At 37.9% G+C, this 26,504-nt stretch overlaps 1 protein-coding gene across 2 annotated transcripts in view; it reads left to right on the forward strand.

Moving 5' to 3' along the window:
- Window positions 1–5,989: 5,989 nt before the first annotated feature.
- The window catches only part of RASSF7 (Ras association domain family member 7), a 56,915-nt gene continuing 36,400 nt past the window's right edge, over window positions 5,990–26,504 (forward strand). For both annotated transcript variants that reach the window (XM_070957377.1, XM_070957378.1), the window contains exon 1: window positions 5,990–6,078. The gene's annotated coding sequence lies outside the window, so the exon portion shown is untranslated. The remainder of the gene's footprint in view (window positions 6,079–26,504) is intronic.

Consider the following 26,504-nt stretch of genomic DNA (forward strand, 5'->3'; position numbering starts at 1 on the left):
AAGGAAGGAAGGAAGGGGAAGGAGAGGGAAAGAGGCAGGGAAGGAAGACGAGAAGGAAAGAAGGATGAAAGGAAGGAAGAGGGAGGGAGGAAGGAAGGAAGATAATGAAAGGAAGGAAAGGAAAGGGAGAGAGGAAAGGAAGGCTGAAAGGAGGGAGGAGAGAGGAAGAGAGGAAGGCTTCCTTTCTTAAAAAGAAACTCAATGGGGAAGCCAGCAGGAATTCAGAAGTTGCTCCTGCTCCCACTGATTCTTTGCCCACTTGTGGTCATTCTGTTCCACTGTTTAATTAACGAACTATCTCTGAAACAGTGACCCAACAGGGAATGGGTTGTCAGATATGGCTTAAATCTTAATTTCCTTTGAATGTATTTGCTCAGCAATACAAAATTATAACTTTTAACTCAGCATTCAGGTGACAGGGCATTGGACCAGAAATTCATAAATTTATAAACTTTCAATTTTTTCTAGTTTATAATGTAATGCAAGAAATCCATCATTAGCATCTTCTACTGCTTCTTCCACTTATTTTACATCAGATAAAGGCAACCTATTTGTGTTGGTAAGTACTTCTGAAATTTCAAGAGGATGTCATTGGCATGCCCTCATAAAATGATTACCTATATTATAAATGGGAGTTGCCTACACACAAAGTATAGTCAAAGTTCACAAACATGCATGTTTCAGAAAGGCAACTGAGGACGCTGCTGCCACCACTCCCTCTAGTATCTCTGATGCTGTGTACCTTACTTACTTAACTTTTATCTCACAGCTGGCACATACCCAAACAAAACACTGAATGACTGTTGCCAATCATTTGTGCTAAATGATTTCTAAATATGCTCGTGGAGCTTAAACTTATCCTTATAAAAGCAAACAGAAATTTGTAGGTGCTTATGTTTGCTTTTCTGTATACCAATTTCCTATTTCTTTTATTAATGAAATGTTTCTACAAAAGGAAATTAAAGTCAGATGGGGCAATGATCCTGGGAAGTGCCAAAGGAGGTGTCTACAAGAACAGGTGCCCAGAGGCACAATATTAACTCCTGCTCTTCAAGATCAAAGCTTTCTGGGAAGGATGGGTAAAACCTATTGACACTGTATAGAAGATTTTAATATTTTAAGAAAAAGATTTTATTTAACAAAGATTTGATATTATTTGATACAAAAAAATGATACTATTTTTATGGTGAAATATTTATGTCAAGTAATGAAAATCAAAATGAGATAATAGTCATTTGCTTGGCTAATCTCTCATTTTCCCACAATCACTCTTCCCCAAAACGTGCATTTGACTTGTATGGGAAAATATGCATTCAATTAACTTTTTATTTTCCCTGTAATATAAATAACAGATTTGAGGGAGGAATATAAAACTCAATTTGTAAAATTAAAGGGCTAAACAAGTCAACAATACCGTGAATGTAATGAAAGGCCATTTTCCCAAACATTAAAATTAACATATTAATGTTTTAATAGTTTGTGTTCTTGGTTCATTGTCTTGTTTTATGATAAATGGTTTTTATTCCTTCTTGTTCTTTTTATATAACATTTTGAATTTCTTTAGTAGGAAGAGCACTACTGAAGTAAAATAAATAGCATAAACAAGAGTAAGAATCTGGGAGGGAGGGTAGCAAGAGGAGCCGAGCCAACTGACAAAACATGCCATGATGCAAACCCTGATTTATGAACTTTGGCTAGATGTTGACATGCAAGTAGACAAGACTAGGGTTTGTGCTGTGGCATCACCAGATCCACGTTGTCATTTGTTTTGTTGTTATGGATTGCTATGGACACATATTGCAGCTTTAAAGATTACCAGTCACTGATGCCCTACACTACCATTATTCTAAAAGTGACAATGAATCCCAAAATGTGGCACATATAATATCAGGATAGTAATTGAACAGATGATTTAATTAGTTCCACTAATTTATTTCTTCTGTTTTGTTAATGACTTTAATAAATTATGGATCAATTAATACATTTGACTCAACCAAAACTAAAGAAATCAGCTGATCATATGGTATAACAGGTTGTTTCCTTCTAGAATCTGATGTTTGTAGAGTTACATAACCTTTACTATCTGTCTGGTCTTATCAGCTCTAGTTACAATTCCATATGGTTTCCAGCAGGATTCTTTATCTTAGTTATTTAACACTAGTCATTGATCTATAGTTGCTTTGTTTAATATAAAGTTAAGAAAATGAGTAATTGCCATCTGTTCATGAATGGGGTGCTAATTTCTTATCATATTCCTTTACTTTTCCCAAATAAAATGAAGATAGGTGCAAAATTTTATTTGACTGTTTTTTTCTGCAAGCAATTGCTAAAACTCAATAAACGTCTTTCAGGAAAGAAATAGATGGTATACTTGCATTCAAAATGCTTCAAAATATTATGTTATACCTGATATTTTAAACCTATAATATACAGTAGATTTTTTTTTCCCAAAGGGGTTTCCAAAGGAATAACACTATTTTCATAGTAGCGTCTGATCTATTCTCTTGCATTTTTTTGGGTTAGGCTTTTAAAAGGCTGATAAGCTATATTAAACAAAATTGAAAGTAAGCAAATATTTGTGCCATAAAAAGGGCAGACAGAAGTTGCAATAAAGGGGAGGAGAGTCAAGAGATTGTATTTTTATTTGGGAATTTTAATTTTCACATTACAGTTCTTATGTAAAAATGGTTCAGTACAAAGGGAGAATAAAAACTTCTTATATATTATGAGGCTTTAATCTCATCAGAATAAATTCATTTTAATAGTATAATTACATAAAAAAATTTCAGACAGACTGATTAAGTTCATACTACCAGTAGTGAAAAATTTGTAGAGTAATAAGAATGGTGTGATTATGTGAGCATGAGCCTGTGGGAGAAGAAAATAAGGATTCTGGCTCAATTCATCAAATTCCAGAGACTTTGGTTGACTTCAGATATAACTATGGATAGTATTTTATCACAACATGGCATGACAACTTGTCTAACTTTGGGGCTAGATCCAGATGAAGGAGCATTGTCAAATTATGCAAAAAGACTTTTTTCCCCCTTACTTCCCTACACCATCAACTTCAGAATATTTCAGATCCTGCTTTTGGAAGAAAACAAACCAAAAATTGAACAAGGACAGGGAATATGGAGGACCAAAAATTCATGAGACAGTTTCTTTTGTAGCCCATTTCCAAGAAAGCAGAGAAGCATCACAAAATGTTAGAAGGAAAACTCCATCTTTAAGAATAAACAATATTGTAGAGCAAATTATAGTTTTCAAGAGGTTAGATTGCCTATTTTTCAATATGTTCATACTGTAGTTCCAAAAAGGAGAGGGATCTGAAGAGCCATTTTAAACCTAAAGCACTGGACAATTACATTGGACTACAAATGAAGCTACCATTTTGAACAATTTTCTTACATCAATGGAACTGTCCAAGGTGCACCTTTGTCTTTTCATCAGATCAAAGCACTGCAGCTTCTTCATGTTTCCTTAAATCCAGGCCCCTTCCATTTCCTCCTACACTGGTATCCAGATAGTTCACAAAATTAATGGCAGTATTTGGACATATTTTATGGATACCTTGACAATTTGTTCATTATTGTGCATCAGTCAGACTGTTCAGCCCTTGTACAAATGAGGACGGAATTATGGAATTTGAGAACATTTCTTACCTTCCTTAGGACAGATTTTGTACCTGGGGGTTATAATAACCACTAAGCAGAAGAGAATTTTGTTTTGCTTAGGCTCAGGAGCACATTATGGGAGTCCTGACATCCAGTAGGAAATTGCTCATGGCCCTTGCAAAACTACAGGAAATGATAATTGTGGCATGGGACTCTGTATTGCGGGCAGTTGGTCAAGGACCACATTGTGACAAATGCCAGCTTAACTGATTGGGTAACTCATTTGATGAACCACTCAACTCAGGGGCATTAATCCTAGTATGAACCCTATGAATTGGAGTTGAGGTTAGTGCATTTGACATTCAAAACTCTGGCTCACGCAATGGAGAGGCATATTATTTTGGATGGGCAAGATTTCTAAAATTTTTACATTAACAGCCAGGAGAATACAAATCAAAGGGACTCCAGAGAGGGGTGGCATCTGTTAAGCAAGTGGAAAACAGAAGACTAATTGAGCCAACAGAGCTTTTCTAAGGCCAACTAGGGCTCCATCCTTAGCTCTTCCAAAAAACTGCAGGTTATGAGTTTGTTTGCTGCAGCAGAAAATTATTTGGTTCTTTTCTTGTTTTAGGATAATGAGGTAAACAGGATTGATGCCTTGTTGCTTTGGCCAGAGAGATTACTGTCTGTGTTTGCTAGTTCTTACCTTGAGAAAAATAATTCACAAAGATGCTTGGAGCACAAATGAACTTACTGTACCATAATCATTTCTTTCTGGCCTTGGAAGTCTTGGTTCTCAGCTTTATTTTAGTAGTGGAAGAATGGCATTTTCTTTTTTGCATTCAAACTTTCTGAGTCAGGGCCACTTCCTTCACCCAAAACACAAAATGGCATCATCTTTGTGCCAAGAACTTCAATAGGAACACCTTCTGAAGGCCATTTTAGCATGCAGTTGATCAAGCATAGTGAAAATATACTGGGGAGGATTGCATTTCAGAGCTGCTAGATTTTTTTCATATTGAGTTGGACAATGATTTGAAGGAGGCACAGATTTTAGAATCAAAGAAGATTTAAACAGAAGCCAGTGGGACAATTGGAAATTGAGAGTATGTGGGGGGAGGAGGGTCCCTTAAAGGGTTGCAAAAAGTTTAGCTTTGACTGGAAAAGCTAAACTTTTTAGCTGGAAAAGATGGTGTCCAAAATGGCACTTCACAGAAAATCCAATTATCACTCATTTTTATGGCATACTGAGCCATAACTAGCCATATTCGAGTTTAGCACATTATATTAACCCAGCCTGCATAATTAATATTTCACTGGATCATACAAACTAGGAGATTGAATCAATTAATAAACCATGATTCAGTAACCACATGTAAGCAATATGTGAACCAGCCAATCATTTTGTCACTAAGAATCTAACAGCTAAAATTTAGAATCATGGAAATCATTTTGCAACCTCAGACTTTGGTGGCAAAGCAGAGATGCCACCAACATTATAGCCTGCATTCTTGTGTGAAATGTCACCCTTGATCTCCCATATGTTATATTTGCCAAGCAACTCAAATCCCTGCATGGGACTAACAAGGTTATACAGGCAGTACCTTTTTGTACTGTAAATGCTGTGTGAAAAGAGAAACGGCAATATTATTGGTTAAAAGTCTGGGAGGTTATTATTGCCTTGCCTTGCTGGGTTCTCAAACAATTTGAAAGGCACCCTCTTGGGATTTGGCTGAATTGTGCCAGGAATTCTAGCTAGACATGAGCTTGTGGAGTTGTCCTAACTTGTGTTTTAAATGCTACTATTAGAACCGTGTAATTGGCCCATGAAAGGAAGCGGGTCCTGAAAGCCATGCTTTTACGACGGTTAAGAAAACAGGCAGGTAAAGAGATGGGCTTAAACCGAGCGCCTTTAACAAGTTCCATAAACATTTTTTTTTAAAAAGCTTTTGTTCCCCTCCAAACTTCGCCCAGGTCCCGGCCGGTAGGGCAGTGGAAGCAAACGGTGGTTGGTCCGCCGGGCTGTCCTTCTGGCTTCCCTGTTCCATTGTAGCTCTGCCCATACCTGCTGGCGGAGAGCAGCATTCGGGGCGGAGCTTAGTCCGGGACGGAAGGCGGGGCTCACCGACCAGACGAAGAGAAGAACTCTTGTTCCCCGGACCGGTTGTGGCGAGGCGAGGCGAGGCTGCAGGTTGCGGGGCAGAGAAGGAAAAGCCGATCGCTCCGCTGCCGAGCCGCTACTCCGCCTTGAAGAAGGCGCGCAACGAACTTGCAACTGGCGGGGGCTCCCTCGGCGGAGAAGCAGCAGGAAAGAAACGCGAAGTATCTCTCGCCTAGTAGAGCGGAGCCTGTGACCTTGCGCAGTGGAGGAGAGTGGCCGTTCCGAGAGAGCGAAGAGGAGGAGGAGGAGGAAAGAAGCCGCGCGAGGAAGAGAATCTGCTTTGCTGAAGGATTCGTCCAGGTAAGGACCTGAAGTGCACCGGACAAATAGATTCCGAAGTCTCGTTCTCCCCCTTCCTATTTCGCCAGGTCTGCATTATTATTATTATTATTATTATTATTATTTTGTCCTTACTTTTGCAGTCCCAAACTCCTGGGCTTGTAATCCGGAACACGCACCTGTGAGTAAAATCCCTGAAAGTCAGTGCGGACTTCCATCTGAGTAGGATAGCATGGGACTGCGCTTTATCTCCAAGGTCTTCTCAAGGGATCCGCGAAGTAGAATTTGGACTCGCATCGGCTTAGCCCGATAACCTTTCTCCTTCCCATGCCTTTGAATATAGGGTCGGACTCACTGCTGTTAACAGACCTGACTTCCGGGATAGGCTTGCCCTTCCACAAGTTAGGGTTCAGCTAGTTGACAAATTAATGCTTTTTAATTTTTATTGTTATTATTATTATTTTGTCGTCCCTTTCTGAGGGAGGGTGGGGCCGCTTGGCAATCTGCCTCTCTCCTAAGTCCTCTATGAGTGGCTTAGCCTGTTCTTCCTGCTTCATTCTCTCTCCCCCCCTCCCTCCTCTCCCCCTTGTCAGAGTTGCAGATCCTGGTAATTTTAGCGAATATTTTTGGAGGGCAGAGTCACTTTTCTGTCATTATTGTTTGTTAGTATTTTAGATGATTATAGCAACATATGACATCAGGTTATCTGGAGTTCCTCTTGCATTATTTGGCAATAGTGTGAGGTTTTCTCTCTGAAGCAAAACCTTGAGGGGGAAAAAGTAAATTATTGAAGTAAATTATTGGAATTAAAGGTTGAGTGTAGCAATGAAAATTTTAACCTCTACTGCCCATACACAACCAGATGAGGTTCAAATTGTTCAAACACAAACACACATTGTACATACCTTGTTACCCTTGATTTGTCAGCATGTGGCCTCTTCCTTGAACTCTTCCATTTAGATATTGGCCCACCCTATCCCTAAGGCTTAAGAGCATGTATCAACAGCTATTGTAATCTAGTATGTAGAAGCATGTGAATTGAAATTATAGTTTTAATAAAAACAAACATGCATAGCACCAGGGTCTAAAATTACAATCCTATGTACTTTTTCCCCAAGTAAAATAGTTATACTGATAGCATTTTTTTTACCCCCTGTCTTTGAAAGTGCCAGGTTTTATAGATACAGTTATGGTACTTGTTTGTTTCTGCTCAAATTTCTCTAAATTAGAAATATTTTATTGTTACCTTTCAGTACTCAGCAAGTGATTGGTAAATGATGAAATGAGTGGGCCCAGGTGGCACCAGCAGTGCAGCAGACTTAGCTTTCATGGTGCTAATATATTTGCTCTCACCCTGGCAACATGATTTCAGTCTTCCCATGGCTCCATCTAAAGTTAAGGAGGTGAAGAAAATAAGCTTTTTATTATGTGTCTTTATACAGTTCTTAGCATCTCTTTAACCGAATCTCTTTGCAACCAGTGCAGAAGTGCCAGTTGCTTTCTACTTGCTCTGATTTGTAGACATGAAAAATTGCCTGTCAATGCAAAGAATGTATCTTTTAGGTGCTGGCAAATTCTGTAGTATCTGTCATTTCAGATGGGAGTTGATTTGCCTGCACTTTTCCTAATGTAGCACTGAACCCTATCCTTTTGTAGAATATATGCTGCATTTTAGAAATTACTGTGTGTATCTTCTTTCAAGATTTTCCATGTCAGAAAACTATCCTAAGTATTGGAGACCTAAGTCATTTTGCTGTATGTTATGCGGATCTGGCTGTTCACTTAGGATTTGCCTATATTTGCCTGTTTTCTATAGTGATATTCCATATTAGGTAACACTATTGAATCATGTGCCTGAGGACTGAAATCCTCTAAACTCTTGTTTCCAAATTCCTGTTACTGACATTAATTGTAATCTTATTCAAGTTGATCGTCCTCTTTTAAAGAAAAGTTAAACTAATAATGAACATTATCAGGATTAGTCTGAATTGCTCAGACTTACTGGGTTCTAATTATAATCAGCCTGACAGAAGCAATGTTACTGTTGCTAAGGAATATTTTTGGTCAGTGAAAGACTTAGTGCAAGATGTAGCAGTGGATATTAAATACAAATAAAATTCTGTGATTCAGTTTTGGGTTTGAAGATAAGATACTGTAGTGCAAAGGGATGTGACTAGGTTGTAGGCCATGTTCTGTTTTAATCATACTCTAAGCTGCCAGTGGTTTGTTGCTGTAAACAAAAGGAATTAAAATATATTTTATAAGCAAAAATAAGCTGGAGGAGTTAGGTTTTGTTTTCTTCTTTAAAGATAACGTTTTGGTTATCTTGGTAACCAAAGATAATTGGTTGGTAAAGAAGTTAATTTTATCAAGTAATATCAGACTGCTTTTTGCTTTTACAGCATGATCAGATGGCTTATCACTAACTCCTTACTATTTAAGTAGGAACCTCTGACCATTGGCTCATCCTTTCAGAGATACTTACTTACTAGATTCCTCAGTGCCTTCAACAATGACCCAATTTCTAATGTACTGTCTTCATTGGAAAAGTTGGGATATATTCAGAGATGTGTCTGCCTTGAATATAGCCCATGTTGAATGGTTTAGTACAAACAGCACAGGAAATGTTTTATGACACTTTGTATGATGTCATAAACTGCTTTATGCTAATGTGTGGTGAAGGTGCTGGCCATTTTGATGTAATGGTTAAGCGCTAACTTAGAAACTAGAGGACTGAATTCCAGTCCCATTTTAGGCATACAAAACCAGCTGGGTAATTTTGGGCCAGTCACTCTGTCTCAGTCCAACCCACCTCACAGGGTTGTTGTTATTGTGGGGAAAGTAGGAGGAGGAAGGAGTATTTGCCATCTGAAAAAAGACGGGATAAATATTTTACACACATCATTTACATTTAATTTTCATTTAAATTTTCATTTAAATATCAGATCCTGTATAATGGCTAATTATGCATCTTAAAGCAGATAAAGAGACAGCTAATTTTGTTGATTAGGAGTATGGTTTGGAAAGATTAGAAAAGCACATGCCCATTCATTACAAAATAAGTGAATGAGTTCTTTAAATTTACTTGACTGGATTTTTTTAAACTTCTCTGATCGTTGACCAATTTTCTTATCTGACGAAATAGTTAGATTTCGTCTAACTTTTCAAATTGTTAGTCCAGTATATCAACTGACATATCATATTTTGTGAATGACTGTGCTACTGCTAATGGATTGAAATTCCATCCAGAAATATTGACTGTTCTCATATATTTTTTCATTTCCTACTTGCTGTGAGAAAGCCCTGTTCTTTGCTTGTTATTTACATGCAGTGAATCATACATAATCTTTTTTCCCAGGATTCCACTGCATGTGGATCACAAGCATAGAGCAGGGCTTTCTCACAGCAAGTGAGGAAAAAAGGACAATTTGCATCAGATTTTGAGTTTAGACAGTCATATTTAGAGTTATCTGCCCCTGCAGAAAATTTAAATTGTGCAAAATTTGCAATTCTTGTGAAAATCTATACAAATGACAACCCCAGGAGAGGATGAATTTGGTTTGACTTGATTTTAATTGAAAATGACCCGCTTCATTTACGTGTTGTGAGGATTATCCTGACAGTCGGATTTATAAATCATAGTGAGGTTCAGAGTATTTAGCATTGGCTTATGTGCTGTGTGTACCCAGTTGTGATTTATTTAATAAACAAGTAAAACGAGTAGCTTAGTGTAATATGTGACCTCAACCCGTATATCTTTTGAACATAAATTAATGTTAAGCTTATCATTAGGCATTTGGTAACAAAGGACCCAAAGCCAGTATCTAACAAACTGCAATATATCTTAGCTGAATGCATTGATTGTCAATTTCAAATGTAAGCATTTAGAATGCTGCAATTACAAAAAAAAACCACCCAGTATTTCTAAAAATCTATATTTGCTAGCTTAATCTTTTCTCTTGCTTCAAACAATAATTTTGTAGATAAGACTATGAAAATGTCTTTCCATCTTTTCCAATCTATGTGTACATGAGACATGAAAATATTTAGCAATAACCATGGTGGTTACATAATTTGGGGATTCAGAATCCACAAGTCTAGAAATCCTCAGGCTGGGAAAGTTTATTGCAGCACGTTTTTTTAAATGTGACTTTCCACCACATTTTTGTCAAAAAGCTGTTTAAATGTCAGCTAGCGGTTGACAGACATGTCCAAAAGGTATTTTCAGTGTTTTCTTACGAACCTGGAAAGATATGATTTACCACAGGATTCTATCTCTAGACAACTATTGTGTAATTAAAAAAACACTGCAGAAAATAGAATATTTCTTCCTCAAATTTACAAATGACACCAAGCTGGAATTGAAAAATAAGATAAAATAGTGTTTTTGTGTATATGTTTGTGTCACAGAGTGACAGTAAAGATCTTTTCCCAGAGTGATAGTTCCTCTGTTGTCTTAATAAAGGATGCTTTTTTGGGGGTGGGGGGGGTGGGGTGAGAAGGTCAATCTTCAAAATAATTTCTCTCTCTTCTTAAAAATAATCTTGAAGATTGATCTTTGGGGAATAAACAGACAACTTATTTACCAGAACTCTGCCTCTGGGAATGGGGTAATAGTACTGGGTATTGCCTATTAAAGGCTGATACACTTCAGCTTGTAATGGAAGAGCAGTCAGATGCCATAATGACTTATTTGCCTGACACAAAGTTTGCAAATATTGGTATTAAAGGAGAAATCTAGCTCTGTCCTGGAAATCAAATTCTAGTTGCTAAGTTAAAGATTGAAAGCCAGAATAAACTTCCAGGATAAACTATTGAGTTTGCTTTGAATCAAACTCTTTCAGACATAATTCCCTTTAAAACATCATTTGTTGTTGAAAAGGACAGTTTTAACTTCCTTGTTTAGAGAAAAGATATATTTACTGATGACTGCAAGCCTCTTATACAGGGGTGTTAAACTCAAGGCCTGGGGGCTGGATCCAGCCTGAGGGGTGCTTAGATCTGGCCCGCGCGGCTGTCCTGGAAACAGCGAAGGACCAGCCCACAGTGCCTCTGTCAGCAAAAACGAAGCTTGGGAGGGCCACATGCAGCCCTCCCGAGCTCCGTTTTCACTGGCAGAGGGTTGCAGGAGGCCATCACAGTCAAAAACGGAGCTCGGGAGCTCATTTTCGCTGGCAGAGTGCTTGGGCATCTACAGACAACCCCAACACGAGTGATGCCAAGCTGGACATACCCACCCTGGCCCCAAGGTCAAACACAACCCTGATGCGGCCCTCAATGAAATCCAGTTTGACACCCCTGCTCTTATGGTGGTCTTGTATAAAAATGGGGAAAAAATGAAGTTGTGATTTAATGGTTTTGATGATTAGATAGAATATCAGTAGACAATGGGAAATACCTGGTGCAAAAAGAGTTATCCCTAAGGATTCAATTGGAAATTGTTTTGATTGCCAAGATAGAAAGGATACAGAAAAAAGCCGTATGCAGTCTGATTGGCTATGTGGAAAAAATGTATCTGTAAAGTTATTTAGAAGAGGACATCACTTGTAGACATTACATGCGTTACTTAACATCTTGCTAAGTTTACATTTTAGTTATTGCTTTATTGAATGTGTAAATTGATGTTTATATATAGTGCTAAATAATAAAGCATGATTTATATAATACAGCATAATTTAATGCAATATGTGAGCCCAGTTACTGATGTCAAACTGAGAAACTCAAAAAAGCAAAATAGAGATAGCACCATATGCTGCGAACTATAATCACCCTAATGCAGATGCTTAGGGTGATACGGGGATGAAGTATAAAAGAAATAAGACTTCCAAAGGAGAAAAGATCGTAGCAGGAAGTAAGTTTAATTAGGAAGTAAGACAAACAGTATAAAAATTAACCCAGTGATGATGGAGATCAGTTTTCTACATTTTCTAAACGATGATGTTAGTGGTTATAAGATGCTTGCACTGATTCAGGATAATTATATCAACACTGCTGATGTTATTGAAAATATTACCATAAAGATAAAGATTCCTTTCTGTCAAGCTTCAATTTCTTTTGACTATGTGGCACATGCCCACGTAATTTACTTGGCAATAATGTGGACAAGGTTTTGTTGCTACCACCTTCTGGGATGCTTCTTCAACTTCTCATTCAGTGTAGAATCTTAACACTCCAAGATCATGCACGCCAATGGGTGGCAGTATAAAACATACTTAGTACAAACATACAGAAAACTGTCCCAGAACTTTTGTACAGTTTATTTATTTATTTATATTTGAATTTATATACCTTGGAAAGGATGACAAATTTCAGTTTTAGCTCTGCTACAAGGTACACAATCCTTGGGATCTTATACTTTGTAACATCCCCTGCCTGCTTGCACTCTGAGTTGTGCCACCTCATACTCCATAGCACCCACCCTGCCCCTGCTCTTTCAGTAGCCCCCGATGGCTCACCTGTGGCGCCCATCTGCGGCCCCTGCTTCTGGCTCCTGCTCCATAGTACTCATGGCCCCACATGCTCCATAGCACTCATGGCCCCCTACACTATGTAGCACCCCACCATAGCATTCCATAGCACCTGCCCACAGTATGCACATCCTGCAGTACCCCTTGCACTCTCTATCCTCCTTGTAATAGCAATAGCACTTTGACTTATATATCACTTCACAGTGCTTTACAGCTCTTTCTAAGCGGTTTACAGAGTCAACATATTGCCCCCAACAATCCAAGTCCTCATTTTACCGACCTTGGAAGGATGGAAGGCTGAGTCAACCTTGAGCCTGGTGAGATTCTAACTGCCAAACTGCTGGTAATTGGCAGTCAGCAGAAGTAACCTGCAGTACTGTGCTCTAACCACTGCACCACCACAGCTCTTGGCTGAGATTCCCATCTCCTCTCCTTTACAACCTTCAAGGTCCTGGAATTATGACGGAAATTGGGACTTCCAGGATTGCCGCTGCTAAGCAGTCATGGGACATTGCACTTTACGACAGCATTGCTAAGCAACAGGAGTGCTGGTTCCAATTGTTGTCCTAACCCAACGACTACCTGTATTAACTTTTTATATATTGGCTGCATTGAGCCTTTTGCTCAGAACTGAGTTAATGCTAGGCAGACTAGAGATGGTACAGCTCCACATCAAAGGTATTTTGTGTTAGGCAATGATTGCTTATGCTTGTTAAAAGAAGTGATTTTTGTTCACAATAACTGAAGTATCATAAATCTTGATGGCCTATGAAAAATTCTTACATTGATTTAGGTGGATATTGTTTAGATCACTGCTTTCCAAACCTGCATAAATTGCCAAATTGGGTAAAAGTGGTTTTTCTTTGGTTAATGGCACACAAACCCCTTACCCAATCACAAGAGGGACATTGAAATAAAGACTCTCTGATAAATGGTAAAAAGGACTTTCTGATAAGCAGTACTGAATAATGAAGGAAAAGGTATGGGAAGCCTTAGTTTAGATGATGTTAATCACTGCCTGAACAATTTGAACAGTCTTGGTTTTTCATTTTCTAATGCAGTTATCCTGCTTTTCTTTATTTAAAGAAAACATTTTTATTTTTCTCAATTTAATGCCATTTAATTGATCTGATTTTTCCAGGCAGAACACATTTAAATAGATGAAATGGCAAACGTTTAAGTGTTATTCAACAATATTGTTGAAGAATCATTATGTGCTGAATGTGGACAAAAAGTCTGATATTCATATTCAAATATTATTCTATGTTACTAACAAAAGTTCTTTTAAGACCTTTTAAAAATATCATGAAACTGTAATTCACCATAAAGTTAAATATTGAAAGTTATTCTGTTCATGAAATGAAATGATATTAAAGGAGGGTAATATAAGGCCTGAAGAGATCAGAATCAGAATGTTAGAAGCTTTATTGATAGTACAATATACAGTGTCTTCATTGCTATCCTGGCAATTTTTCTTCCAAGTTGGATGAAAAATGTGTGGCTATCCCATGAGATATTTAAGACAATAAAACCAGCTTTGCATTTCACATATCAAAACCCTTTTACTTGATGGAATTCTACTCTGTTGTGCAGGTTTGCTATTATCTGTGCTCAACTATGTCTTTGAAACTATTATGCACTTGTAAGGCAGGGGTCCCCAACCCCCCAGTCCACGGCATGCCAGAAACTGGGCAACGCAAACCAGTGAAGCCCTATCCATGGAATGCAGGCAGCACACAACACCACATCCCCTGTGGTCTGCAGAAAAACCCCTCTCCATGGAATTGGTCCCTGGTGCCCAAAAGGTTGGAGGCCACTGTTGTAGCTTGATGGCTGGTATGTTTTTAAAGAAGTCATTTTAGATTTTGTGTTTCCACCCAGCCATTTGCACTTTACATACACTTATTTATCCACAGTGACTAATTATCGTTCTAGAATTGAGTATGATATAAATATACACATTTTCCCATGAATTGCATTTGCCAGAAAGTATTTTGTATTTTCAGTGCCACATGTTTACAGCTTAGAAAGTATTAGTTTACTAATCTGTATCTTACACAGTTGTCTTGACTTGCTGTTGCTGATATTGCTGCACTGAAAAACATCTGTGATATGTGGAGGTGTGAGAAAAAAATGGGATTGTCCTCCTTTGTCTTTCTGTTTATGTGCTGTGTAGAGACTCGCAAAAGCTCATGTGTAAAATGTTTAAAGACAATATAATATTCTTTAAGTAATGGCAAGTCAAGGTAGAATCCTGGTTGGGAAATAAAATTAATAGTGGCCTAGTTGATAGTAGTCTGCTTCTCCAAAACGTCAATGCTGCTAAAGTCAGATTATTTTAGTTTCATTCTAAATCATAAATACAGCATAGAAAAAAAGCTAAATCGTTTTAAGTGTTACTAGCAGTATACTGAATGCACAATGGGAAAGTATTCAACATTTTTCAGTTGACCAATCATAGTTTGTCACTAAGCGATTAAAAAGTAGTTCTGTCATCAAAATTTTTGTCAAGAAATAACTGATCTAGAGGAAAGTTGCTTTTATACACAGCTAGAAAACACTGTGGCATTTAAATTTGTTTCATTTATTATTAACTTTTATGAGTGGGATGGGAATTTATCGCAATGCCTTGTCAAGCACATGACTTCCAATATAAAGATAAAGGCTTCTTTGAGATAAACTAGATTCTTGTCCACTGTATGACACACATTTTCTCAGTAGCAAAACACAAACGGTTTGTCTTTGCCACCTTCTGGCATCTTTTTGTTGTTTCTAACAAAAGGTAGTACTTGACTTACAACCTTTTGTTTTTGATCATTTGAAGTTAGAACAGTTAGAACTGAAAAAAGTGACTTACGGCTGGTTTTTCACACTTATAACCATTACATCATCCCCATAGTTACATGGTCAAAATTTGCATGCTTGGCAATTGGCATGTATTTATGGCAGTTGCACTGTTCCTCAGTCATGTGATCATCATTTGTAAGCTTCCCAGCTGGCTTTGTATAAGCAAAGTCAATGGGGGAAGGCAAATTTGCTTAATGAGTGCATGATTCACTTAGCAGCTGCAGGGATTCACTTAACAACTGTGGTAAAAAGGTTGTAAAATGAGGCACAATTAATTTAACAACTGCCTTGCTTAGCAATAGAAATTTTGGGCTCAACTGTCATACATGGAGGACTACCTACACCTTTCATTGCTCCGAATCCTGGTGCCACTTGCTTAATACCGTATTTTTCGGAGTATAAAACACACCTTTTTACCCCCCAAAAGGGGGTGAAAATTTAGGTGCGTCTTATACACCGAATGTAGCCCTGCCCACCCACTGGCCCCCACCCTTTGGCCTGTGCCTCGCAGCAGTTACCTTCTTGCAAGCAAACAGCAAGAAAAAACATCCCCTTTCAGCTTCAGCATAGGTTAATTAGCACAAGTTGATTAGATCAGCCTCCCGACTCTGAGCTGATTTGCTCTCAGCTGTTTTGCGCAGGGCTCTCCTGCTTGCTGCAAAAAGTGCTGGAGCAGATTTTTTTCTCCCTAGCTATGCTGAAAAAGCGAAACTGAAAGTAAAGCAGGTTCTTTGCTGCAACGTGACAAAATGAGGCAGAGAGAGATTTCTTTTTCTTTTTTCTCGCCAAAAAAGGTAGGTGCAAACAATGGGAAATTTAGGGCAAAAGAGGAGAGTTCAAGATTTTAAAACACAAAAGAAAAAAAGCTCTATTTAACTAGGGAATTGTAATAATTGAGATACTATTAATTGTATATTGTGTTGAAAGCAGAAATGGTTAAGTTGTGGTTTGGAGGAATATATGAGGAAAATTATTTGGTTTATTATTATTGGTAAATATAATTAATTGATTTGTAAGAAATTGGATTGCATGGAAATAATTGGAATATTCATGTTCATATTGATTAATATACAAAAAACATAGTTATAACTAATTGATTTATATAAAAATGTTGAATTTGTATTAAACAATTGTAATATTAAATAATTAGCCAATGTGAGGATGGATATAAAAATAGATGACAATAGGAAGGGGTATAATATAGAATAGAAGGGAAAAATTGAATTTGATTAAGATTAGAGATGAGAATGAAGGGTAATATTGATTTTTTTTAAAAAATAGATGAGGAATAAATATGGCAAAAAGGAAATATAGAAATTGTAAATTTAATTGAAATGACTAAACACTGTTTAAATTTGTGAACCAGCCAAACACTCTGTTCAAAGAAAATACATTGTATGTTTGTATGTGTGTTTGTCTAAAAAATAAAAGAAAAACTTTTTTTTAAAAAAAAACAACAACCAAAAATGGTAGGTGCATCTTATACTCCGGTGCGTTTTATACTCCGAAAAATACGGTAAATAAATAAATAATTTAATATTTACTTTTGTTTTACGTTTTCCCCATCTTCATTATTTTCATAAATAACTCAAAATCGCAAACATACCTAACACTCTTTCTTCCTCCTGTTTTCCCACCAAGAACAACTCTGTGAGGTGAGTTGGGCCTAGGAGAGTGATTGGCCCAAAGTTGTCCAGCTGGCTTTTAGGCCTGAAATGGGACTAGAGTTCATAATCTCTCATTTTCTAGTTTGGTGCCTTAACCACTAGACCACAGTGGCTCTTCCATTAATATTTTCAGTGTCTACATTTGAAACAGAAACTTTTGCATCATTCAGCAGTATTACCGGTATATAGTATTTGGGGAAAATACACAGTACCTCTTTTATTATTTATATTTATCTCCTTTAGCATATCTGTGTGAATAATCCGCTAAATATATTTTTATTTCAGTGGGTTTCTGAGAAGTTGGAATTTTCTTTCTACGCCCTTTAAAGTAAATAGGCATTTTTGTCCTCTGTAGAAAATAAATTCACTCCCATGATATGCTGCTATTTCTTTCCAAAGCTTAGCAGCTAAAGCTTGAAAATTGATCCTCTTCTCAAGATATCATTTTGCTAATTTCAGATAGTAAGAAAGCAGGCGTTTCCATCTAGGTGAGGCAAGTATGAGGATGTTTTCTTGGAACTCGTCATTCAAAATTCTACACAAGGAGATCTCTGTTTATTTCACTTTCAATATCATACATACAAGTAAATCTAGTATGGATAAACTCTAAGATTATCTTAGCATATAGGTTTTATTGATTTATTATGCACCATCAAGCTGGTGTTGACCATTTGTCCAGTGTGATGTAAGGTCTCCTGCTTGAGCAGAGGGTTGGACTAAAAAACCCCCAAGTCCTTTCCAACCTTGTTATTCTGCGTTCTATGTTCATGACTGTAGCCTTTTACATTTTTTCCCACCCTACAAATTCAACAGACCTTCATGTGCTGGTGCTGGCTATCATATGCTAATGAAAACTGGATTGGTTTTTATCACCTAATTGCAGATTGCAGCTGCTAACATTATCATCCCTTTCTTTTGTTGTGACTGAATGTTGTGACTGAATGTCCACAGCAAACAGCTTGTGATAGTAAATATACATACAGCATATTACTGTAGAGGCAATAGTTGGAAGTAATTGGGACCTGACTCGAAACAAATACTGTACACATTACTGGCTCTGAAGGTGATGTGGATAGACCTTGAGCTGCAGCAGGGGACATATAGTATGGGTGTATATTTCTATTCATTTCAGAATCTAAGTAACATCTGATTTCTGCCTCAGTCTTTTCACCATTGCATTTTAGTAGGTTATCTAATCCTAACTATTAATTATATTTTATACTTAGTCACTGATAATGATCTTTCTATTTTCCAGAGGATGAGCTGTTAAACATTCATTTGCAAATCCTTGAATTTGGAAATACTGTAGAAGAGATGCAGAGCATGTTTGATATTTTTCCACTGTTAAACTGGATAGGACGGAGGAAGACATTTGTTCATGTCAATGTTCACTTAACAGCCTCAGAGCCAGATTGAACCAGATCAGTTGGCACTGATCCCTGAGGAGAAAGCCAACAGGTACTTGGGCAGTAACAGGTTCAGAAGGGTGTAGATGTTTCAGAAAATATCATAAGGCAAAGCCAATGTTAGAAGTGGTTTAACTTGATGAAAAGATAATACTTCCACATTCTTCTACAGTGCATAAGCTTTTACAGACCATTATTGAAGTAATTCTGACCATAGTTTTAGAAGTCAAGTATTATTCACTGATGCCATTTCTGCAGCCATCCATTAGCAATATTTTCCCTTTTAGTTCTCTTCTATGGATTGGGAAAATAAATGAAAACATCCCCTAAAGTCTTGAACTTTCTTCCTACATCTTCAAGTCCATAGTGGTGGGGTTATAATCTGTTATTTCCAACATTGCTTTTCTGGGCAAGGATTTTCAAGCAGAAAATTATGGTGCTCCCCTCTTCGGAAGGCACTGGATCCATTCCTTTATCTTCCCCCTTTATGGTTTGGGACCAGGTTACCTATGGGTACTGGAAGGAAAGCCTTTATTGCCATGGCACCTGTTGTGGCCCGCCGGCAGCCAGCAGAGCTGGCAGCAGAGTTAGACAGTGAGGAAGTTGGGGAGGAACATGGGCCAATCCTGGGGGCTGGGGAAAAATCAGACGAGGGCTCTGCATCGGAGGCAGAGAGAGAGATAGACGGCAACGAGGCAGAGGAACAGCTGGACCCATTCCCAGTGTGCGCATGCGCAGAGCTGCCAGAAGACAAGAACAACTCAGAAAGTAGGGGTGACTTGGGAGTAAAGCCACACCTTGGAGATGATTGGCCCCTCCCATAGGAAACAAAAGAGCAAACGGGGGGGGAGGCTTTTGCAGGGAACAATTCGTTTGTTCGGTAGTTTCAAGAGTGGAAAGTTCTGTTCGTGACGCTTAAGAGACTCTGTGCCAAGTTTTGCCTTACTTTGTGTTTGGAAACAAGTTACGTGGCAGCTTGCCAAACGAGATAAGGTGTGTTGAGAAATATTCCTTTGAAAAACTGTTTGGACAAACCTTGCTGACTGTGAATGAAAGTAATTCACAGTCGTGTAAATAAAAGAGGTTTTGCCGGGACCAATTCCTGCTTCCCGCGTTTTAAGGGAGCCTAGTTCAGAACAGCACCCACCTATGGAATATCATTCCACCTGAGATAAGGCTGGCCTCGACTCTGTTGGCCTTTCATTGGGCTCTCATAACGTGGCCTGGGGCTTTGGGTATGTGATGGAGGCCATCTTTTGGCTTTGTTGGTGGTTGTTTCTCATAATGTTTGTCTACAATGGATTTTAATTTTTACCTTGTGTATTTTATATACAATGTTTTGCCTACAGTCACATATGTGAGATGGGTGACTACATGAATTGAAAGAATGAATGAAATAGCTTACAGACTCATTGCCTGGCAGAAAATAGGAACTATTGTAACAGTATATCAGAAAAAGTTAATTTGTAACTTTAGGTGCTCCAATAGTTTTAAAAAAAAATCAAGCCAAACTTTTCATAATGGCTTAATGACTGGGAAGGCTTTTTGTATCCTTCAAAATGTATAATCCCTCCTCACATTTTATGAAAATAAGGTTCTTGGTTTTACTTAGAAAGTTGTTTAAAATTATAGGAACTTTCACGATGCTATTATTGTAATTTAGCCATTTTGATTAGATGTAATAAAGCTGCTGTTTTGGAGATAGCAGTGTATGTCTGGTTGTGCTGTAATACATGATTGGGCAGATTTATTCCATCCTTCTAGTATCTTATTTATATTTAATTACAATTAAATAACCTAAATGTGTACAGGTAGACCTTGCTTAACTTCAGCAATTGGAACCAGAATTTCCATCACTAAGCAATGCAGTTCTAAAGTCTAAAATCATGTGACCACATTACTTAGCGATTACAATTCCAGCAGTCCCTGTTGCCACTGTTCAGCAAGGATCATGGGTTATTAAATGAAGATAATAGCAACTTGCATCTTCCGACTTCCAACAAGGAAAGCCAATGGAAAAGCTGGCAGGAAATCCTGGATGGGTCCCAAGCAGGCTGGCATGTGAGTGAGTGCAGCTGTGTGTGTGACAACACAAGCGTGGATGGATGGGGGAGGGCTAGTCTGGAGTGCCGTCTGGGTGCGGCATGATTATGGCTAGGCAGGAGAGGGCTGCTGCGGAGTGCAAGAGGGTACATAGGTGGGACACTGTAATTGTTGTAAGTACAAGCCAATTGCCAAAAGCCTGATCACAATCACATGGCCATGGGGTACTGGGATGGCCAGAACTTTAAGGACAGGGCATAAATACCACTCGTTCATTGCCAGCCTAACTTTGAATGGTTGTTAACTAAGGACTACCTGTATGCAGAGAATGAAGGCAATGTTGAAAGAGGCTTTAATGTTGGTGCTTCTCTTCTCTTCTCTTCTCTTCTCTTCTCTTCTCTTCTCTTCTCTTCTCTTCTCTTCGATCTTTAGATCTACGAAGAAGGATTAGGATTATCCTGTAGTTCCAGCATTATTTGCTAGCCAGTCATAACCTTTCAAGAACTCAGAGATAAAGATTATACATCTTTAACTGCTCTTAACATTCAGTCGGTAGAGAATGGCCCTGTTTATCTAAACTGCAAGGACATCATGATTGCTAGAATTACTGCAGGAATTAGTCATACATAAGAACACAAAACTAGCTCCTTGAATTCTCTATTGCGCCAGAAAAATCTTGATTCATAATATCCACTTGTTACTTCCTTGTGCAGTTTTCTTCCACTTAATACACATTTGTTTGATGGTAATTACATGCCATCAAATAGTTATCACTCCTAGCAACTACACATATTTTCACCATGGTGATGTATCCCTAACCTGTTTCTTCAGCTCTTTCAACAATATACTCATTGCTGCTGCAACTGAGATTTGTTTGATAACAGAATATATTATTTTACAATTCAAATTACAAATTTGAGAGAGCAGTGCACAACGTTTCCTCTGGAGTATGGCATTCTTCTTCCTTAGAAGACACTACTGCTGACAGTGGTGTCACACATCTCACATTCTTCTGTATATCAAACTCTTTTCCAATTTGTTTTCAACTTATTTTATTTCTTGTCTTTCAAATAATTATATGTCTGTAAGGTCAAGGAACAGAAATGTAATGGAAACAGACAATGTTGTTGCCAGTCAGTTGAACCATGTTAGCAGTTTGCTAAAGCAGGGGTCACCAACCTTTAGGACCTCAGGGACCACTAAACTCATAATTTTAAATCCCATGGACCACTAATAATGATCTGCCTAAAGCACAGTAAAAAAGGCTATTTTTAAGTAATGTTTTTAAGTGGTTTCTATATTTTATTTATTACATTATTCATATTAGAACTTAAAAATTGTGTCCATACATTTATTCATTCTACAGAGAGTTGCTGTTATTTTTCCTGGTACGGTAAAGAAGCCCTTTAGCAAACTGATAATATAGTTCAACAGACTGGCAACATTTGTTTCCATTACATTTCTGTTCCCTGACCTTACACAGACACACACAGATCTCGTTTTTCGAAAGACAAATAAAATAAGTTAAAACAAATCAGAAAAGGGTTTGATATACAGAAGAATGTGAGATATGCGATACCACTGTCAGATGAATTCACATGTGGTTAAACAACCATACACAATATATGACCTATTTAGCAATAGTACAAACTATTTCCTGGAGTTATGGGTGCTCCATCACTGGAGGTTTTGGAACAAAAGTTGGACAGCCATTGGGGACAGGATAGTATGAAGATTCCTACCCTGAGTAAAGCAAAACTTCCATTGCTCTTTCTAGCTCAAGGGTCCTCAAACTACGGCCCATGGGCCGGATATGGCCCACTGAAGCCATTCACCCGGCCCGTGCTGGACCATGAGGATGCCCCTCCCACATTGTCCCACCTACCCACCAGCCCTCACCCGCCTTCTGGAGGCCAAGGCCAAAAACGGGACGCGTGGAGGGCTCAGGAGGTGAAAAACGGGCCTGTTTTTGGGTGGTAGAGTGGTAATTGAAATGGTACTGTTATCCTCCCCAGCCTCCAGAGAGAGAGAGAGGGAAGGAGGGAGGGAGGGAGAGACAGACATGGGGAGTGGAGGGAGGGAGAGAGAGGGACACACACACACACACACACACACACACACACACACAGAAGTCCCTCACCCCACCCCACCCCACCCCACCCCAAGGAAGCCACATCCCTTTACTAACCTGCTTTCCACCCCCCAGGAGCATAACAAATTAAAGTTTAATTTATGTGTACTGTTTAATGGACAGCTAAATTGGCCCCGCCCACCCAGTCACATGACCACCCAGCCCGCCTAGACGGTTCGGCCCTCCAACAGTCTGAGGGACCGTGAATTGGCCCCCTGTTTAAAAAGTTTGAGGACCCCTGTTCTAGCTGTATGATTCTATAATTCTATAATTCTTTTTATTATAAAAACATTCCTCCGTCCCTTGGTTCTTGACTTGTATGAATGAGGATGCTCTGTATACATGCTTAAAGAGCGCCTTATTTCACTTGAAATGGTGGGCTGCAAATGGTAGATGTATAAAGGGGAAGCCAGAATTCCTAGGGGATGCAGCGGAGCCTCTTCACCAATTGCTCACTGAGCCTCTATGTGTAGAGGCAGGGTGGAGGAATCTGCAGCTGTGGAGATGCTGGCAGTGTACCTGAGGGTTTTTTATGGGTGGCCTTGGGATGCTGTGACCTCTTTTGTTGCATGGCCTCCACTTCTCAGTCCTGCTAGTGAAGGAAAGGACTGAGGAAAATCATTGTGCAGCTCCACAGTTTGAGGCTGATGGTAGTAAAACTTTATGGACAAAGGACACTATAGCACAGGGGTGTCAAACATGCAGTCTGCGGGCCGGAGGCATCATGTGTTGGCCATACCCACCCCCATTTTAGCAAAGGGGAGTACTGTATGATACATCACGTGATGACAACATGACGATGCAAGTTTGACACCCCTGCTGTAGTAGGTGGAATATATGAGGAGCCCTTGTGGGTATACAACTCCAGATACAATTGAAGATGTTGATTGTGATCTTCAAAGCCCTTCATAGTTCTAAATATGGATATATTCAGGACTACCTGGTTCTGGTCGTTCTTCCAACCTCCAACTTCCCTCTTTAAAGATAGGTGATTGATTCAGAGGCAGGCCTTGTTTAATCACTACCTCACTTCTCTGCAGTGGTATCCTCTCAGAAATTCTACCCGCCTTGACATAATTGAGAAACCGAAAGGAAATTAAAAACTAGTTATATCAGACTTTTTGCATGGGAGATCAATTGAAAAAGAGTCCTTCTGGGTATATGTATTTCATTGGTATAGGACTAGGTTGCTGTTATTTTGTTAGTTTTTGCTATTTAATTGGGTTGTACATTTTGGATTTTAGTCTTATTTATGTATGATAAGATTGTGATACTCAAGAGTTGGTCAATAATTGGAGGAACAAATAAGTGTAGCCAAATAAATAATAAGTACATCTTTTAGGTAAATTAAAACTTATCTGATTTAGGATTTGTGCTATTTGAAGAATTAGTCATCTGATTTGAAGTTAAATAAAATAAATTATTCTGGATTGATTAAAATTTCACATTTTTTAAAAAAAAAGTTAAATTGGTAGGATTTAAATGACATAAAGTAGAATACTTCTTATCTGATTACTGAGTGACCAGCGAGAATGAATTTTTACCAGTTGTCTCTCTGAAGATGTTTTATGTCTTGTTTAAATCATGATGCCTATTGAGAGTTGTTGAATGAATTACTGAATTGAAACTGAATTACTGATATTGATACTATTGATTTGTGTTTCTTTATTTGTGGTTTATTGATTTTTTCATACTTTAGATGCTGACAAAAACAATTCAAAGGTAGAGTATTCTATCGATTAGATATGAGTCCATAAGGAAATACATGCTTCTTACTGCAGATAAGCACTGATAAATACAGTACAACCATTGTAGATGCTTCTGTGAAATGCTTGCTAACATATCTTAGGACCTTACAATATCTCTTTTCTTAGATATTTAAATATATTAGAAATTATTTAATGTCTACATACAGTATTGGGCTAGCACCAGAAAGACCCACGGCAAATCCAGCTCTGATACCAAACTCATTAATTTACTTTGGACTAGTCATAGTCCCTCGGTTTAACTTACATATCTCCCAAGTTTGTTGTGGGGGAAAATTGGAGGAAGGAGTATTATATGTATCACCTTGAGTTCTTGAAGGAAAGATGGTATATAAATGTAACAAAATAAACCAATAATTCCTAGGGGAAAAAGGTGTAGGGTTATCTTATCCTTTTATCAAAATAATGTGGGTTACATGGTTTCTGTCTTAATAGGATACTTCTAAGACCATCTTAATAGAGATTGCAGTAATGACAATAATATTAGAAAAGCATTAGTATTATGCTCCATTCCTGTTGTAGTGGTGGTTGAATAAAAACTTTTTGCCACTTGTTTCCATTCTGAATAAGCTAAAAGAATGATGATGAAGGAGAGAAGAGTTCAGTTTTTCAGGTGAATTTGAAAACCATGTGTTAAAAGTGGTAATTGGGAACTAAAACCCATTTGAGCACATAATGTTACAAGATGATTTCATTTAATGGCTGTTCTGACATATTATCTTAAAGTTTACCGTAGGGTATTTAATGAACTAAGCCTATTATAGCTTATCCAATAAACCATGAAGGAAAAAGATTAGCATGCTGTGTACCCATATATATATATATATATATATATATATATATATATATATATATATATATATATATATGCATATATATATATATATATATATATATGCATATTCTTTCTAGCCAGGTTTTACCTATGTAAACTTAGTTGTTCTTCAGCCCTAGGTTCTGTGAAATCTCATTCACAAGTTCTTGGGCCCTTTTTCTGCTGACAGACTGCAACTCTGTGTTGCTTCCTGGGAGACCCAGATAGCTATTTCTACCTCTTAAGGCGTCCTCAGTGGGCCACACCCACTTCCCAATTATCCTCCCTGTAAAAGGCATAATGTATCTTTTTTCTTTTTTTTCATAGGCTTTTATGTGCATATTCTTTCTAGCCAGGTTTTAGATACATTATGCCTTTTACAGGGAGGATAATTGGGAAGTGGGTGTGGCCCACTGAGGACGCCTTAAGAGGTAGAAATAGCTATCTGGGTCTCCCAGGAAGCAACACAGAGTTGCAGTTTGTCAGCAGAAAAAGGGCCCAAGAACTTGTGAATGAGATTTCACAGAACCTAGGGCTGAAGAACAACTAAGTTTACATAGGTAAAACCTGGCTAGAAAGAATATGCACATAAAAGCCTATGAAAAAAAAGAAAAAAGATATATATATATATATATATATATATATATATATATATATTGTCTAACATGTTTTATCCCAGTTTCACCAGTGCCTTCTAAGCCCATTCCACACAAATAGTAATTAAGTTTAACATGATTTTCCATCCGTTTTAAAAATTTAAACTCATGTAATTGGAGAAACAATTGTGTCGTTGTAAATTGTTAGCAATCACTTTGGCTGTCTTAGAAGCCTATGTAAAATTGGTTAGTTGATTTGGCAAATAATGAGCTGGTGCAGATACCAGCTTTAATGATTTAATGATTAAGAAAACATCTTCAATAAATGAACAGAAACATATACTTCACTTTTTAAAAAGTCAAAACTGATTAGGAGCCTGGCACAATAACTTCACCGGCATTGAACTTTCCTGAAATCTTGTTGAGAAGCTCTTGTTTACAGAGATGAAATCATTGTAGGGGAAAGATGTTGGGCATGTAGAGTAATTTTCAGCATGAATAAGTTAGGTAAAGTAGAGGGTGAACAGAGTTGGAAGAATGAGCATATTGTACCAGGAATATGTTGATTTCCCTGTACTATGAATAATGCTGTGTACCATATATACACTTGCATAAAGAGCATGTTGGAATTTTTTTGATTGAGGACTTTCTGGTATTTGTAACATTGCTGCAGCAAATCTGCAGTTCATTTGATCTGCTTAATATAGGCC

This window comes from Pituophis catenifer, unplaced genomic scaffold, assembly GCF_029215685.1.
Source record: "Pituophis catenifer annectens isolate HBS135680 unplaced genomic scaffold, rPitCat1.0.hap2 SCAF_1, whole genome shotgun sequence".
NCBI classification, from domain to species: domain Eukaryota; kingdom Metazoa; phylum Chordata; class Lepidosauria; order Squamata; family Colubridae; genus Pituophis; species Pituophis catenifer.